Here is a 7,248-nt window from a genome sequence, read left to right as displayed (position 1 = left end):
CCCCAGCTACAAAGCCAAGGATACAATTACATTTAGCCTTCATGAGGAAAAATTCTGGTGTGGTCCTCTTACTGTTGCAGAACAGCCCATTTGGCCCAGATTGGATCCAGCCTTTCATTTGATAAAGGAGGAAGCAAACCCGGGGAAAGCAATTCCACTCTGGTTGGCCTATTCCCATAACCCAGTTCACCTACCTCCCAAGTCTTTTTTCAGACATTCACTGGCAGCCCCAGTGAATGAATAAAATCGCTTACTGTGTGGCAGGCACTGTGCTCCTGTCAAGTGTTATGTAGGCACTGTGGTTGATAATTAGACTGAGTCGGTAAAGAGTGAAGACTGTCAGGCTTGAGTAACATGACAGGAGCCTGTTTAGTCCCTTGTCTACTGTGAATAAAACAAGATAAAGTGAATGGTTCCAACAGAACTCTGCTTCAGTTAAGCAGCAAGCATTTATTGAGCACCTTCTAGATGCCAGCCTTGAAGATGTGAACATAAAAATGAAACAATTCCAATATGGAGGAGAACAAACTATTGGAGTTCTGAACAGAACCCACCAAACTTGCAGGAGGGATCCATGGGGTACAGTGGGAAAAACCCCAGTCCTACTTCATATCTCTGAGAAGTCATCTCATCTCCCAGGGCCTCAACTTGCTCTGGAAAATGAGTTTTGACTAGATGATGCCCCACCACACACACAAAGAAAATTGAGGAGCCAGTGGTTGCCTGGGCAGGCACTTGATAAGAGGTGCTGAGGGGGATCTTTGTGACTCCATGTAGTACCATAGCACCCTGAGCCCGTATGTCTTCCACTATCTCCCAAAGTCTGTTCAGACTTGTGTTCATCACTTCCATGACACCATACATCTCATCTTCTGCCATCCCTTTTTCTTTTTGCCCTCCATCTTTCCCCAACATCAGAATCATTTCCAATGAGTCCTATCTTCTCTGCATAAATGCAGACCAAGGGAGGATCCAAGCCTTCCAGGAACCTCCTTCCCCCTCTACCCTTTTTGCCTTGGGAGCCAGAATGTCTAGTTATATGTAGCATCTGGAAGCCTCCACTGGGAAGCTTGACCATCCCCTTCATCAACATACATACTGAATCAGGCTTGTGGCCTAGCTACAGTGGCTTTCAAGACACATTTCAACTCATTTTGTGGGATTTTCTTAGTACCCAAATCACATCTTCCCACAATAAGTGCCATGTAGATTTGGGACACAAGTATATTCAGCAAACAGATGCATTCAAAATGCAGCAAGATGCTCCCAGTCCTGCTTTTGTCTTCATAGAAGAGTCCAACCCTAAGGTGCTGAGCCCTTGTGATGGATGCAATTAAAAGCCCCCAAAGGGGCCAATCCTCTTATCATTATCAAGCTTATTAAGCCCTACGTGCCAGGTACTGTACTCAATGCTGGGGCTACAAAAAAGGTAGACACAAAGGGTACTTGACCTCAAGGAGTTCACTTTTTAATGAAGGAGAACATGAGCAAGCAACTAGGTACATAGAAGATACGTATTCAGTATAAGTGGAAGATATGTCAGAAGAAAGGCACTGGGGGTAAGTAGAGGGGCCTGAGAAAGAGGATGGAATTTGATCTGAGACTTGAAGGAAGCCAGGAGATAGAGAGGAGGAGGGAGAATATTACAATAGCAAGCCACTCAAAGAAATGTACAGATGGAGTGTCTCATGGATATGGGATAGTATTGCTGGATCATAGAGAATGAGGAAGGGATCAGGTAATGTAAGGGGCCAGGCTGTGAAGGGCTTTAGAAGCTGGGGGACTATATATTTGGTCCTGGAGGTAGTCACTGGTATTACTGAGTGTGTGTGTGTGTGTGTGTGTGTGTGTGAGATTCAGACTAAAGGTTTAGGAATATCCCTTTGGAAGTTGAGTAGAGGATGGATTAAGGACCAAGAATTAAGACCAAGCTGCCTGTGGGTAAATTCTAGAAATCAAACTAAAGGAGGAGCTGGTATTTTGGTCCAATTGCTTCCATGGGTCCAGAAGATCTCTCCTGGGGAATGTGTATACAGCAGGGGGTGAATCCAAGACAGAAGTCCCCCCTGTAGACTTGTGTAGTTTGTCTGGCTTCTTCTCCTTGTGAGCTGGGTATTTTCCATCTTTCCCTAAATAAGATGGTCCACACTCATCAATGACTCAGTGCCTTTCTGCTCAGGCCCTATTATTGCTGCCTAGTTACTAAGTACTAATAAGCAATGCTACAGTAGAAAAAGGAGGTTTTTTTGTGGGCAGCTTAGTTTTTATAGAGTACAGGACATTGATGGAGGTGGAATACATTGACTTCTCCCCAGCTCCTAAATGAGGGATTGAGATTAGAATTTGATGGAGGAGCTTGTGCCATGGGTCTGATGTGAACTGGACTTAATCTTCATCTCAAATTATTATGGGAATATTACAGGAGATACAGAAACATAAGAGGACTCTGGAAATGGCAAAGAAGATCTCTTTAGCCTTATTCTTGGTCAGGAGGAATGGAGTTCTGAGTTTCAGATGTAGCAAACTATTGAACTGTAAGAGATCTTAGAAGATAGACCATAATGGCAGCACTGGGAGGGACCTTAGATCACAGACTGAAAGCTAGAAAAACTTCTGAACAGAAACTGTTAAAACTACAAAAGCCCTTCAAACACAGAATGATAGGGATGGAAGGGACTCAGAAGATCATCTGTCAGAGCTGGGAGAGTCCTTAGAATGAGAAAGTCCAAGCTGAGCACATTAGAATGTGGATTGTCAGAGTTGGGAGGGGCTTAGAGCATCAAATATCAGAGATGGAAGAGCCCTGGGAAAGCAGAATGTCAGAGCTGGGTGGGACATTGAAACACAGAATTTCAGAGGTAGAAGGGATTTTAGTAAAAGAATGGAAGATCTAGAAAAGTTCTTAGAAAACAGAAAGTCAGAAGTGGAAGGAATCTCAGAACATCAAATCAGATCCTCCAGATTCCCAACCTTGATGTCATCCTTGACTCCTCCCTCATATACATTCCACATGGGAACAGGGGGATGGGATGGAAGAAGCATTTATATAATGCCTCTGGCATGCCAGGGACTTGATAACTATCTCATTTGATTTGCACCAAAATCCCTGAAGGTAGGTGATGTGTTATTATTATCTACATTTTACAGTTGAAGATATTGAGGCAAAGAGCAGTTAAGTGATTTATCTGATGTTACATAGTAAATATCCAAGACCACATTTGAACTCAAGTTTTCCTGACTCAAGACCCAGTACTTTATCCACTGTACCATCTAGCTGCCCCAACACAGTCAATATATTGCCAGCTTTTACTGTTTCTATGTTCACAGTATCTCTAGTATTCATTCATTTCTCTTCTCTGATTGCCCTCATCACATCCAACCTGAACTATTTGTAATAACCTTGATTGATACCCATCTCTTCCCGAATTAATCCATCCTCCACTCAAAGTGATCTTCCTAAATAAAGAACAGGACTGTAAAGATAATTTTAGGGTTGTGACTTAAAATATGAATTAATTGGTCACCAGGGGAAAAATCCCAAATAAAATACCCAAGTCAGTCTGGAAATTTATGGTAATTTTAATTAATATAGAGGGAAAGATTTCAAGGAAAAAGAGGGAAGAGGGTATAGAATTTCTCCCGCCTGACCTGTGCCAGAGGGAGTTCAAGATCTCTGCCTCTAGGTCTCTGAAGAAGATTAAAGGCTTCTAGGAGGATAAAGTTGGAAAGTGAAGGAGGAAAAACTCAGCCAGAAACTCACCACTGAACCAGACAATAGCTGTAGCCTTGCCAAAGATGCCAAAAGGCCCAGCATGCTGCCACCAGCCACCTCTCCGCTGCCAAAGGTACTGGAGAGAGGAAGTGATGCGAAATATATAGACCAGTGGTTCTCAACCTTTCTAATGCCGTGACCCTGCAATACAGTTCCTCATGTTGCAGTGACCCCAAACCAAAAAATTATTTTGGTGGCTACTTCAAAACTGTAATTTTGCTACAGTTATGATTCGGAATGTAAATACCTGATATGCATTATGTATTCTCATTGCTACAAATGGAGAGGTTGAGAGCTGCTGATATAGACCTTTTACTCTTGTGTCCCCTCTAAATTTTCACGTCTACCAATCACATGAGAGGCTTTTTTCCAGGACTGCCCATTCTTTAGTTCTGATCTTCTTTGATTAGATTATATCTTTTGAGTTACTTAACACTTCTTTGTTAAGTTCACCTTTTGTTAGTTACTTAACCTTTTTGTGATTAATTTACCCTTTATAGTTACTTAACACCTTTTTGTAGTAAAATCTAAAAATAGACTTAGCTTAAAGTTCTAGCTTCACTATAAAGTAAGAACTAAGCACCTTCATTGTTCAATCAGGAGATTACAACTTTGTCTTCACCATAAACTAAGATCTAAGTAGGGTGGAGTAATTTAAAGTTCACAGGACTCCCTTATTCAATAAACTCTGCCAGCTCACTATTACCTCCAGGTTCAAATAGAAAACACTTTGTCATTCAAATCCTCAAACCAACTGGCTTTGGCCTATTTTTCCTGCTTTCTCACACGTTACCCTTTGCTATGGACTAATTCTAGAATCCAGCTACATTGGCCTCCTTGCTGTTCTTCCCATAAGATTCTCTATCTCCCCTCTGTGTGCCCCATTCCTGGAATGTTCTCCTCACTTCTGCTTCTTGGTAGTTTCCTTTAAGTATCACCTCAAGCCCTACTTTCTAGAGGAAGCCTTTTCCATCCTTTCCTGCCATCTCCATCTTTCCTCAAAGATTATCTTCCATTTCTGCTGTGTTGATCTTGTGTGGAGCTTGTTGCTTTTGTGTTTTCTCCAGTATTAGAAAGGAAACTCCTTGAGTCAGGGACCCTGTTTTTGCCTTTCTCCTAACCCCACCAGTTAGCCAGTCAATCAACAAGCATTTATTAATCACCTATCGTCTGCAAGGCACTGCACTAAAAAAGACAAAAGTATCTTTTTATCTAATGTAGGAAATAAGACTCAAACAACTACATACCAACAAACTATATATAGGACCAATTGGAGATGACCAAAGGAAAGAAATCGCTAGCGTTAAGGGGAAAAAAGAAAGACTTCTTAGAGAAGGTGAATTTTAGCTGAGACTTGAAGTAAAGCAGGGAAGTCAGTAGGTAGAGATGAGGAGGAAGGGAATTCCAGGTGTGAGTCAGTGAAAATGTTTAAAGCTGGGGGCAACTAGATGGCTCAGTAGAGAAAGAGATAGATCATCTAGAGACAGGAGGTCCTAGGTTGAAATCTGGCCTCAGATACTTCCTAGCTGTGTGACTCTGGGCAAGTCACTTAACTCCAATTGCCTAACCCTTACCTATTCTGCTTTGGAACCAAAAAAAACTATTATTGATTCTAAGAAAGGAAGTAAAGGTTTCTTTTTTAAGTTCATTTATTTAATTAGTTAATTAATTGAGAATATTTTTCCATGGTTACATGTATCATGTTCTTTCCCTCCCCTCCTCCCACCCCCCTCCCATAGTCAATGAGGAATTCCACTGGGTTTTACATGTGTCATTAATCAAGACCTATTTCCATATTATTAATGTTTGCACTAGGGTGATCATTTAGAGTCTGCATCCCTAAGCATATCCCCACTGAACCATGTGATCAAGCAGTTGTTTTTCTTCTGTGTTTCTACTCCCACAGTTCTTTCTCTGAATGTGGATAGTGTTCTTTCTTATGTCCCTCAGAATTGTCCTGGATCATTGCATTGCTGCTATTCTATTAGATTGAGCCACAGTGTATCCATCTCTGTGTACAATGTTCTCCTGGTTCTGCTCCTTTCACTCTTCATCAATTCCTGGAGGTCATTCCAGTTCACACAGAATTCCTGCAGTTCATTATTCCTTTTAGCACAATGGTATTCTATCACCAACAGATCACAATTTGCTTAGCCATCCCCCAATCCAAGGGCATCCCCTCACTTTCCGATTTTTTGCCATCACATAGAGTATGGCTATAAATATTTTTGAACAAGTCTTTTTCCTTATTATCTCTTTGGGGTATAAACCCAGCAGTGCTATGGCTGGATCAAAAGGCAGGCAGCCTTTTAACACCCTTGGGCATAGTTCCAAATTGCCTTCCAGAATGGTTGGATCAATTCACAACCCCACCAGCAATGCATTAATGCACCAATTTTGCTACATCCCCTCCAACATTGATTACTTTCCTTTGCTGTCATATTGGCCAATCTGTTAAGTGTGAGGTGGTACCTCAGAGTTGTTTTGATTTGTGTCTCTCTGATTATAAGAGATTTAGAACACTTTTTCATGTGCTTACTGATAGTTTTGATTTCTTTATCTGAAAATTGCCTATTCATGTCCCTTGTCCATTTATCAATTGGAAATGACTTGATTTTTTGTACAATTGACTTAGCTCCTTATATATTTGAGTAATCAGACCTTTGTTTTTGTTATAAAGATTCTTCCCAATTTGTTACTTCCCTTATAATTTTGGTTGTATTGGTTTTGTTTGTACAAAACCTTTTAAATTTAATGTAATCAAAATTATTCATTTTATATTTTGTAATATTCTCTATCTCTTGCTTGGTCTTAAAATCTTTCCTTTCCCATAGATCTGACAGGTAAACTATTCTATGGTCACCTAATTTACTTATACCCTTCTTTATATTTAAGTCATTTACCCATTCTGAATTCATCTTGGAGTATAGGATGTGAGATGTTGATCTAAACCTAATCTTTTCCATACTGTTTTCCAATTTTCCCAGCAGTTTTTGTCAAAAAGTGGGTTTTTGTCCCAAAATCTGGTATCTTTGGATTTATTGCACACTATCTTGCTGAGGTCATTTACCCCAAGTCTATTCCATTGATCCTTCCTTCTATCTCTTAGCCAGTACCATATTGTTTTGATGACCACTGACTTATAGTACAGTTTAAGATCTGGTACTGCTAGGCGCCCATCCTTCACATTTTTTTCATTATTTCCCTTGATATTCTTGGTCTTTTGTTCTTCCAAATGAACTTTGTTATAATTTTTTCTAATTCAGTAGAAGAGTTTCTTGGTAGTTTGATAGGCATGGCACTAAATAAGTAAATTAATTTGGGTAGGATTGTCATTTTTATTATGTTAGCTCATCCTACCCATGAGCAATTAATGTTTTTTTCCAATTGCTTAGATCTAGTTTTAATTGTGTTGAGAATGTTTTGTAGTTGTGTTCATATAGTTCCTGTGTTTGTCTTGGCAAAAAAATTCCTAA

The sequence above is a fragment of the Monodelphis domestica genome, chromosome X (genome assembly GCF_027887165.1).
Source record: "Monodelphis domestica isolate mMonDom1 chromosome X, mMonDom1.pri, whole genome shotgun sequence".
Classification (NCBI taxonomy): domain Eukaryota; kingdom Metazoa; phylum Chordata; class Mammalia; order Didelphimorphia; family Didelphidae; genus Monodelphis; species Monodelphis domestica.
This window is presented reverse-complemented; position numbering follows the sequence as displayed.